General features: G+C 41.0%; 1 protein-coding gene across 7 annotated transcripts in view; it reads right to left on the reverse strand.

Annotated features, from left to right (window-relative positions):
- MRTFB (myocardin related transcription factor B) overlaps positions 1 to 11,247 on the reverse strand; it is a 195,564-nt gene extending 184,317 nt beyond the window's left edge. For 5 of the 7 annotated variants that reach the window (XM_009250486.4, XM_024241390.3, XM_054533491.2 and 2 more), the window contains exons 1-2: positions 11,185 to 11,247; positions 3,163 to 3,227 (exon numbers count right to left, since the gene is read on the reverse strand). The gene's annotated coding sequence lies outside the window, so the exon portion shown is untranslated. Of the gene's footprint in view, positions 1 to 3,162; positions 3,228 to 11,148 lie in introns of all 7 variants that reach the window. The other 2 variants (XM_024241391.2, XM_054533492.2) reach the window with 2 other exon arrangements.
- Between the last annotated feature and the right edge of the window lie 651 nt (positions 11,248 to 11,898).

Below are 11,898 nucleotides of genomic sequence, written 5' to 3' on the forward strand. Positions count from 1 at the left end.
CCCAGACACAATCTTGAATAAAATAAAAAAGTTGGAGATATCATACTACCTGGTTTCAAATTGCACTATGAAGTTATAGTAACCAAACAGCATGGTACTAGCTTAAAACACTGAAACATAGACGAATGGAACAGAATAAAGAACCCAGAAATAAATCTATGCACTTACAGTCAACTGATTTTTGACAAAGGTGCCAAGAATAAACAATGGGGAAAGGACAGTCTCTTCTAAATGGTGTTGGCAAAACTGGATACCCACATGCAGGAGAATGAAATCAGACCCTTATCTCACACCACATACAAAAATCAACTCAAAATGTATTAAAGACTTAAACGTAAGATGTGAAAACATAAAGCTCCTAGGAGAAAACAGAGAGGAAAAGTTCCATGACATTGGTCCGGACAATGATTTTTAGATATGAACCCCAAAACACAGGCAATAAAAGCACAAACTGACAAATGGGATTATACCAAATTAATAAGCTTCTGCATAGCAAAGAAAGAAATCAACAGTGAAGAAACTTCCTAAAGAATGGGAGAAAATATCTGCAAACTATACATCTGGTAAGGGGTTAACATCCAAAATATGTAAGAAACTCAACTCAATAGCAGGAAAAAAATCCAATTAAAAAATGGACAAAGGTGGTGGCTCACACCTATAATCCCAGCACTCTGGGAAGCCGAGGCAGGTGGACTGCTTGAGCCCAGAGTCTGAGACCAGCCTGGGCAACATGGCGAGACACTGTCTACACAAAAAATACAAAAAATTTGGCAGAGTGTGGTGGCATGTGCCTGTGGTCCCAGCTACTAGGGAGGCTGAGGTGGGAGGATCACTTGAGCCTAGAAGGTCAAGGCTGCAGTGAGCCGTGATTGCACCACTGCACTCTAGCCTGGTAGACATTTCTCAAAAGAAGCATACAAATGGCTGGGTGCAGTGGCTCATGCCTGAATCCCAGCACTTTGGGAGGCCGAGGTGGGTGGATCATCGGAGGTCAGGAGTTCAAGACGAGCCTGGCCAAACACGGTGAAATCCCGTCTCTACTAAAAATACAAAAATTAGCCGAGCATGATGGTGGATGCCTGTAATCCCAGCTACTTGCGAGGCTGAGGCAGGAGAATTGCTTGAATCCGGGAGGCGGAGATTGCAGTGAGCCAAAATTGCAGCACTGCATTCCAGCCTGCATGACAAGAGTGAAACTCCGTCTCAAAAAAAAAAAAAAAAAAAGGCAGCATACGAATAGCCAGCAAATACATGAAACAGTGTTACACAGCACTAATAAATGCAAGTTAAAACCACAGTGAGATATCACCTCACTCCTGTTGGAATGGCTACTATCAAAAAGATAAAAGGTAACAAATGCTGGCAAAAATGTAGAGACAAAGAAACCCTTGAACACCGTTGGGAGGAATGTAAATTATTGACATTATGGAAAACAGTGTGGGGGTTTCTGAAATAAATTAAAAATGAAACTACCATATGATCCAGCAATCCCACTACTGGGTATTTATGCAAAGGAAATGAAATCAGTATGTCAAAGAGATAATCTGCACTCTCACGTTTATTGCAGCACTATTCACAATAGCCAAGATACAGAAGCAACCTAAGTGTCCATCAACAGATGAATGGATAACGAAAATGTGGTATATATACACAACAGAGTACTATTCAACTATAAAAAAGGAAATCCTGTCATTTGTGACAACATGGATGAACCTGGAGAACATCACCTTAAGTGAAATAAGCCTGATACAGAAAGACAAATACTACATGTTCTTACTCATATAAGGAATCTGAAAAAGTTGATCTCATACAAGAAGAGAGTAGAATGATGGTTACCAGAGGCGTTAGAAGGTCGGGGGTAGGTGGGGGTGGTTGTGTGGAGATGTTAGTCAAAGAATACAAAATTCCAGTTAGATAGAAGGAATAATTCAAAGAGATCTATTGTACAGCATGGTGACTATTGTTAATTATGATATACTGTATTCTTCCAAAAATAGAGTAAATACAAAGAGAGTAAATGTTCAAAGTTCTCACCACAAAAATGGTAACTGTGAGGTAATGCATAATTAGCTAGATTGAAACATTCCACAATATACACATACTTCAAAACATGTGGTACACAATACATACATACAATTTTGTCTATTTAAAGTAAATAAATAAATAAATTTGGAAAAAAGTTACATACAGATAAACATTAACAAAATTGTGTGGGCAAGGATATGGAAAGCAGGACTCTTGTGGATGCTGAGGGGGGTTATAAACTGGTAGTCTCTTTAGAGGACAGTTTAGCCATGTCTCAACATTTTAAATGTGTATAATCTCTGACCCAGCAGTTACATATCTAAGAAGAGAAATGAACAAGTATACAATGATATAAGCAGAGCGTGGATCAATACATCAACAAGGAAAACTAGATACAATCTAAAAGGTCATCAAAGGCATAAAGTATGGTGCCTCTAAAAGATGGAACATTAGGCAGCCAGTAAAATGATCATGTAGGATTATGCGTATCTTTTCCAATTCCCGCACAGAGATGTACAAAAACATATTTTTCCATTAAAAAAAGACTACTATATACAGGCAAACCAATTTATTTAAAATTTTGTATATAAATTCTTCTATATCCATAGATAGATTTCTAAAAGTATATTCACCAAAATATTAATAGCAGTCATTTCTTGGTGGTAGAAGTTGGATGCTAACTTCTGTCATTATGTTGTTTTATACTGATAGAAAGTTTTTTCATTATTATAGTAAAAAAAACCCAAAATCTTAAGTGTTCGTATCTCACCAAAAGTAGCTTAAAATTCTTTTAACTCCCTATTTTAAGAAAAAAGTATTCACTGAATGTTGCAAGTATATATAACCACCAAATAGCTATGGGTTTCTACTTGCTAGATTTCCTTCTCAGTACCATGCTTTAAAACCATCAGAAAACAGAAAAATAAAGATTAGATTCGAAGAGGTTGAGAACGTCAAATGAACTTATTTGAACAGCCCACATTCCTGGCATCTACCTTAAGAACTCTAGGTTCTATGAACTTAACCACTCCTAAAACAATCTCCCTGTTAGACCTCAAGAAAGCAGGCTGTGAGAAGAAGTAAAAAAAATAAATAAATTACAGTTTCTTTGTTAAAAAAAATTATAAAAAAACTTACCTCGGTAAGAATATTTAATTATTTTCCTGTCTTACATTCTCTTTCTTAGCACCTTTATTGTGAACCTGAAAAAAAAAAAAAAAAGGCAAAAATTACTTTTTATTGAGCACCTACTACATGCCAGACAAGGTTGTGTCTCTCGGAGAATGTGAAGTCTAAGATAAACTGGAAATAACAAAATAGAAGTTATTAAAATGGAATGGTCAGGAAGGAAAGTAAAAATCTGAAAATGTAACTAAAACTTTTCCTAAATTGTTCAAGAACCTATACACGACTGTATTCAAAGAACTGTATTTAACAAACAAGCCTGGAGAACTGCAGCAGGCTAAGAGTTGGGGGGCTAGGCTCAGAGCATCTGCATTAGATCCCAGTTCTACCACTTTCTACCTGTGTGATCTGGGGTAAGTAACTTCTCTGTGGGCCTGTTTTCCCATATGTGTAACAACAGTACCCAATTCTTAGGACTGCTGAGGATTATATGAAATAATCCACACTGGGGACTCTAAAGCAGTTCCTGAAATATGTGTTCAATACATACTATTTTTATTATAATGTTATTATATGATAATAAATCTGCCTCTCACCATCTCCACCACCAGCATTATTTATGACGATAATTATTATTATTAATTGGCTGGGCACAGTGGCATACACCAGTAATCCCCGGGCTTGGTGAGGCCAAGGTGGGCAAATCGCTTGAGCCCTGAAGTTTGAGACCAGACTGGGGAAACATAGTAATACTGTCTCTTTAAAAAAAAAAAAAAAAAATTTGCCAGGAGTAGTGGTGCCCCTGTAGTCCCAGCTGCTCAGGAGGCTGAGGTAGGATGACTGATTGAGCCTAGGAGTTCAAGGCTGCAGTAAGCCATAATTGTGCCACTGCCCATGTCATGTACTCCAGCCTGCATGAGAGAGAGCCCGTCTCTAAAAAAGAGGGAGAGGGGTGGGCATAAGCTTTGAATTCCAGGGGCTTACAGTGTCCTCAGTGAAATAAGAGCTACCTAGACACATAATATAAAGCAAAAGAAAGATCAAAGTCAATTATTCATTCATTTAACAAACATCTGAATGTCCAATCTTTGCCAGTATTTTGCTGGGTGCAGGGCATTATTTGGTGTGCAGGATGAACAGTTTCTCTCCTTACAGAGTTTACAGTTCATCAAGGGTTAAGCTGCATGACAGATAAGCTATATGCAGAGACAGATACTGTTTTTGACTGGGTGGGGGACAGTAACAGATCTGAACTGGCAGAATTAGGTAGCACTATATTCTGGGTGGGAGGAATGGGGTTCCAGGAAACACAGGGCCTCTAGGAAACACAAGCAGCACCATTGTTAGGGTACATCCAAGAGAGACTAAGGCAGCAAGGCTAGAAGTAGGAGGGGGCCTTGAACGCCAGGCTGAATTTGTTCTCTGGTTTTCAGGTACATTAATTGTCCTGCTGAAACTGAACAAGAGCTTAGTTTTAACTTGGATTCTAATGCCTTGTAACTTTTTCTTTATGGGTCCTTTCTTTTTTTCTTTTCTGAAAGTGAGAAGGGTAACAGTGGGAAAAAAATGAGGGAATGGCAACCTCAGCCCATGTTGGCAACAAAGGTGGGAGTGGACCAAGGGCACTAAGCGATGGGTTTCACACGTTTTCTCTTTGAATCCCTCCAGCACTCTTACAGACATTATTGCTCCTTTTACAGATTAGGAAACTGAGGCTCAGAGAAGTCAAACAGATTTTAAGTTCATAAACTTGACACGATCTTGATTCTTTAAAAGGTGTTTTTTGGAACTAGACAAAACGATTCTAAAGTTCACATGGAAAAATAAACAAGCAAGAATTGCCAAAACAAAAACAAAAACAAAAAGCAACAAGGGGAAACTAGTTTTAAAAGATATTAAAACATTTTATAAAACGAATGTAGTACTGGTATATGAATAGAAAGACTAATGTCATAGAATAGAAAGTGCAGAGATGTACCCCAATACATCCAGAAACTCACACCACCATCAGCTGGATTCAGAGACGAAAACTGAAACAAATGGGTAAAGATAACTGGTGGTCACATGGAAAAAGGAAAAGATGAATTACACATCACTCTGAACAAAAGAATAAATCCTAAATGGATCAGAGATTTAAGTGTTAAAATGAAACCATAAAAGCACTAAAAGAAAACATGGGCAAATTCCAGAAATGGTGGAGGCCTTTGACGTAAAATCCAGATACCATAAGAGATTAATGTTAAGTACATAAAATGTAAAGAAAGCCATATTTAAGCCTTCTTTATACCAAAATACATGAAAGTCATTTTTAAAAACAAGTGACAAGCTGAGGGAAACTGCAACCTAACAAAGGGCTAATTTCTCTAATTTATACACTTATAGAAATTAGTAAGAAAAAGCAATCCAAAAGAAAAATGTGCAAAGGGCATGAACAGATAGCTCACAGAAAAAGGAATACAAATAGCCTTTAGGCACATGAACAGATGCTCAGCCCGATTCATAATGAAAGCAATGCATATTAAAACTACATGGAGTTATCATTTTTCATCTACGAGACTGACGCAAATCCAAAGGTTAACTGTTGGAGAGGTTATGGAGAAATAAGGAGTCTCATACATTATTTATGCAAGTTCAAAATAGTGCCGCTCTGGAGGAAGAAAGTATTTATACCAATTATAAATGCATTGCTCACTGACCAGCAATCCCACTTCTAGGAATGTATCCCACAGATAATGCCTGCAAATATACAAAATAATATGTGCACAAGGTTATTCAGCACAGCGTCATCTGTGAGTCTCAGACTGGAAACAACTCAAATATAGATCACTGGAGGCTAAACAGCTAAACAATGTATATTTTACAGTTGTTTAGAAAAATGTTTTCTGGGCCAGGTGCAGTGGCTCATACCTGTAATCCCAGCACTTTGGGAGGCCGACGCAGGTGTATTACCTGAGGTCAGGAGTTTGAGACCAGCCTGGCCAACATGGAGAAACGCCATCTCTACTAAAAACACAAAAATTATCCGGGCCTGGTGGCACGTGCACCTGTAGTCCCAAGCTACCTGGGAGGCTGAGGCAGGAGAATCGCTTGAACCTGAGAGATGGAGGTTACAGTGAGCTGAGATGGTGCCACTGCACTCCAGCCTGGGCGACAGAGCGAGATTCTGTCTCAAAAAAAAGAAAAAAAAGTGTAGAAAAATGTTTCCTATATACTAATATGAAGATATGTCAAGATAATATTAACTTTAAAAAAAAAAGCAAGGAGCAGAATATTCACATAGTATGTATATTTTATATAAAAAGAGTATATATAGTATATTAGTATTTGCTTGTATCTGTATCTATACAAAAAAAAGACGTCTATAGGAAACAAATGAAAGGTTACTTATGGAGAGAATCAAGACAATTGAACTTAGATTTCTCAAAATATGCCTTATGTCATTTTAATTTTTGAACCATATGAACATTTTATCTACTCAAAAAGAATTTTTAAATGTTAAGAGCACCTCGCAAAAAGAAGCAAAAGAGAATCACCTATAAACCAGAGTCTAAGTTTTCTCTGAAATTGGTGAGAAACAATTTTAGTGTGGCCATCACCATAAATTATAAGACAAGGTGCTTTTGTTTCCTCCAATCGAGCCAAAGTATATGATTATAATAACCTATTTTAAAAAGCCGGGGTGAGGAATTAGAAGACAACAGAAAAAGGTGAAAAGAGAAGGCGCTCTACTCTAATGGTTCTCAAAGTATGGTCCTTGGACCAGCAGCATCAGCATCACCTGATAATTTGTTAACAATGTAAATTCTATGGGCCCAGCCCAGACCTACTGAATCAGAGAGAGACCCTGGAGGAGGAGGCTAGCAATCCTTTTAATACACACTCAAGTTTGACAGCCACAGATCTGGTCCCGTGATTTTTACATGTTCACGTGCATTGCCCACGAAGGGATCTTTTAAAATGCAAATTCTGGTCCAGTTGGTCTGGAGTGGAGCTCAGGGTCTACATTTCAAACAAGCTCCAGGATGCTGCTGATGTGCTGATGGTGTGGGCACCACACTTTAAGACGCAAAGCCCAAGTCCACCTGGGGAAGAAGGTATGCAAAGGGTCTTCACGTGATTGAGTTTGCTGTGAAACCTGCACTCAATATTAGACAGAAAAAGTCCTTACACAGGTTTCCTAGCTAAGGTATACCATGGAACTAGCTTCCCATATAAACTGCGTACTTCACACAGAGTAAGTATGTTTTCAAATGTATTTCTTAAACAACAATAACAACTATGATTCACTGAGATCCAATTTAAGGATGTCCCATTTGAGAAAACTTTCATTAATAAGTGGATCTTCCAGAATGGAAACAAACAAAAAACACAAAAAAATCATATTCATACAACTGTCTGGTTATATTATCTGATTAACTTTACCTCAAACACACTAACCACACCATCTGCTCTTCGTGAAAATTCACCAAGCAGTTTGTTTCCTTTTAAACATTTTCAAAAAAATGGTTCTTATATTTACAAACATTGATTCTCCATTTGTTTTACATGAAGGGAAAATCTCTACAGGAATCTTCTTAGTAAAGAATTCTAGTTAAAATGGAAGGGTCCAGAAATATTGTGTATCTTCATTGTGCAAGTCACCCTTTGAATCAAGTTTTTGGTGTTAAACATTAATCATTGTTTCATATTCCCTATTCATGTAGTAAAATTATGCAATAATTTTTACAAATTCCCTATTTCATTGACTCTAAGATGCCATCAATTTCAAGACACATTCCTATTTAATGTCCTACTAAGAAAGAAAAGTTGCCAACCACATGCTAATTTTAAGTTGTCATTCTATCTCACATATGCATCTTAAAAATCAATAAAACACCTTAATTACAAATCAGAGATATGTGCATAGTATTCATTTTCTAGTTAACATTTGTGTCTCAAATGTAAAACTTCATAAAAGCATGAACTTTTGTCCATTCAACAATCTATCTCCTATGCCTAGAAAAATGGAACATTTTCAATCAACATCTTTTACATATGGCTGAATATTTTTTAAAGTTCTGATTTTAAAAACCAGTAATGACCTCTTTTACCCTGGAACAAGATACTGCTTGCTCAAATTAATATAAGCGCATTACTCTCAATTTGGATAAATTTCCATCTCCAAAGTGTTCAATGTCTCTAACTCTAGATAATTTAAAGTATAGCCTTCTGTTTTGACAAGTCATTACCTACATGTCTGTTTCCATAGCACCTTTCAAACGTAACACGCAACTAATAATAAACACCTTACATCAAGAAGCAACTCATCTATTCAACAAAAAAAAAGCCAAATAAAGTATTTTTAAAACAAGAGTTAAATGTATAATGTTACAATGTAGGTAACATTGTAACATATATAAATTTTATACGTAGGTAACATATAAATGGTCTGAGCTGAACTTTCTTAACTCGATTTGCATTTTCCCCTATGCAGCAGGAGTAGCAGAGTTTGAAATGAAAAGACAATTTCTAACAAATCACACCATGAGGACTACCGGCATATGTGATTAAAGGTAATTTTAACTTTTACCTTTGAATACATCTGCATTTTCCAAATTCTCTAATACAGATATTAGTAAGCAGAAGAAGCTATTTAAAAGGTGATTACACTAGTTTAGACTATACTTAACTAAGACTTATTTCTACACATTATTGCTGTTGCTTCCCAACTCCATTCTAACCTCAATCTGCTACTTGATTCAAGTGTTTGGTTGTCAACATTTCCATTAAACACAGCCAGTTTTTCAGACAGAGGGACACAGGTACTAACCTGACCTCCCATCTGAGATTCTAGAATAATCAATGAAAGCGCCACTAACCAAAAGCATGCCTTTTTTTGTATGTCAGACACTTCTGAAAAAAAAGAAAAAACAAAACAAAACAAAACTCTCAGCAAAAACTGTCAGTTAAATTTCCTTTTATAATTCCTATTATAATTGACTAGATAACATTGATGTTTGGAGTGGTTCTCCAAGGAGCTGGAAGTGCTCCCAAGGAATATTTTTAGTTATCAAAGAGACTGGGGGACACTGCTGGCATTTAGGGTTTGGGCGGTCTGGATCTAAAAGACTTCACACAACACATAGGTGTGACAGATCTGTATAATGAAGATTCGCCTGGTACGAGAGTCTTTCAAATGAACGGGCAGATTAAGCCCACTATAAACTGGCATTAATTTACAATATTTAAAAGTTTTTACAAGAAATTGCAGGGAAACTCCAGTAATGTAGGAGAAAGTAGCAAGGGAAGCTTAAATAGAGTAAGGGAAAACTGCCTAAACATTAGCGATCGTTTCCTCGCACCACACACCGTTAACGTACAATTGTAATATCAGAATACTGAGCATATACAAACAAGTGAGATACTGATATTGAGCCCAAAATTTTCAACCTTGTTAATATTTTATTAATTATTACCAATGGTAATTGTTAGGAAGCCAGTATTGTCCCCTCGAGTGTGTGACACACAAAAAATTCTACAATATAGTTAAAAAATATGGATCCGTGGAGGGCTTGTGCTAATATTTACGTGTTTATTGAGACAGTCTGTTATTTGTCTTGCCATGTTATCCCTAGTTCAATCTAGGTTGTTTCTCTCTTTAATTCGCAAGAAACAGGTTATGCCGACCTAGGTGTTTTTCCCCCCAACCTCTGTCTGTATCTCTGCTCTTTCGTTGGAGTAGTGGCCTCACTCTGTAGCCCAGGCTGGAGTGCAGTGGTGCAATCACAGCTCACTGCAGCCTTTAACTCCTGGGCTCAAGAGATCCCCTCACTTCAGCCTCCCAAGCAGCTAAGACTACAGGTGTGCGCCAACACACCACGCTAATTTTTTCTTTTTTTGTACAGATGGGATCTCGCTATATTGCCCAGGCTTGCTCTTGTTTGAAATAGCTCCTCCTAATTTTTTTTAACCAATACAAACGTACTCATTAGAAGCTGGCACAAGCACCCCAGTATATACTGTCTTCCAGCACAAGAGTATGTCCTAGATGTGAATGGTACAGCAACATCTGTCATATACTGTTCTCTATTTCACCCTCACGCTTCAATCAAACCATCATACTGCTTTTCAAGGATGTGTGTAAGGAGGTTACATTGTTTATGAACTTCATTTCAGAGTAGTAAAGGGGGATTTATACATGTTTGCTGCAAAGGGGAAGAAGGGACCTTGATTCTGACGAGGTTGAGAACCACTGTTCCCAAGAGCGGAATCGCGTGCTGAAACAAAAATCGAACTTTTAGACTAGTGTTTCCTTTGCCTAAGGCAAGCCCTGGGCTCCAATATTCCACTTCATTGGGCCTGACACCCCACTACCAGCACACGCCCGCTGCTCTCAGCCCACCTCTGCTTCCAAGCAGGGCCAAACAATGGTTCTTGACCACTTGGGGATCGTGGACCCTTTTAGGAACGAGACAAAAGCCCTGGAAAAACTCTCTCCCAAGAAACCCATACACCAAGCTGCATCCAATTTCAGGGCGCTCCCAGACACCCCCTCTGAAGCCCCGTCGGTACCCCAAGAGAAAAGGGCTGAGGGGAGTGGGAGGTGGGAAGAGGAAGGGGGCGCCGGGGTCCCGGTCCCCTCCCACCGCCTCCTCGCAGTGTGGCTTTGGCCCGGGCGCTCCACCTCTCTGTGCAGTCCCGGCGTGCAAGCGCGCAACTTAAGTGCCCGGCACACAGCAGAGGCTCAATAAACGCCGCTGCCACTGTCAGCGGGGCCAACCCCGCAGTCGAGAGGAACACTGAGGCGGCGCCGGGGTCGCGCCCGGGCGCGAGGACCGGTTGAGGGAGGCACCGGCCCGCGGCCCCGGCCGCCCCGCCCCGCGCGAGTCCCGGGGACGGTGCGGACCCAGCGGCCCCGCAGCTGCTGCGGGGACGAACAGGGATGGCCGCCTGGGACGCGGGACGTTCACCGGGCCTGCTCCCCCACCCAGCCCTCGGTCTCGGCCGCTCTCACCCGACCTCAGCCCCCAACGGCCGCCACCGCCCGCTGCTCACCTCCCCGGCCGCCGCCGCCGCCGCCGCCGCTCCCGCCGCCGCCGCGCGATCTCGCGAGACTTCTCTCCCCTCGGCACTCCCCCTCCCTCCCCGCGGCGCCCGCGGACCCCAGGCTAGAAGCGGCTCGGTGCGCTCCCCGGTCGCTGCCCACCCCGCCTCAAGGGTCAAGCCCGGCGGCTCTCGCTGCTCGCCCCCGACTCCGTCCCTGCGTGCACTCCGCCCACTCCTGTGACGCGGAAGGGTTAAAGCCCAGGTGCGAGGCGGCCGCCTCTTCTCACCTGGCCGGCCGGGTGCGCGTGCGCATGCGCGTGTCCGGGGCTCGGCCCTGAGCCTCTGCAAAGGCTTGGACGGCGGCGACAAAGGTGACCGCTGCCACCCGTCCTGAGTGCTCGCTGCGTGCCGAGCACTTAACAGCCCCCTTCGGTCCTCACACTGCCCCCCAAAGTGGGTATTACCAGCCTCCCCATTCTAGAGAGGGGAAAAATGGAGGCCTGGCAAGCAAAGTACAGTAACGGCTCCGTGTCACACAGCCAGGAATTGGCTGAGCCAGTGTTGGGATCTGGGGTTGTCTGATGCCCAGCCCAAAACCCATTTCTGCACCTCAGTGACAGCCCCCAGGCCCTGTCCCTCTTTCCGTTCAAGGCTCAAGGCGCTGCCTCTTAGCCCCAGTCTTCATTCTCTCCCAACATTCACCAAGGTGAAAGGAGGAGCTCC

Source organism: Pongo abelii, chromosome 18, assembly GCF_028885655.2.
Source record: "Pongo abelii isolate AG06213 chromosome 18, NHGRI_mPonAbe1-v2.0_pri, whole genome shotgun sequence".
Classification (NCBI taxonomy): domain Eukaryota; kingdom Metazoa; phylum Chordata; class Mammalia; order Primates; family Hominidae; genus Pongo; species Pongo abelii.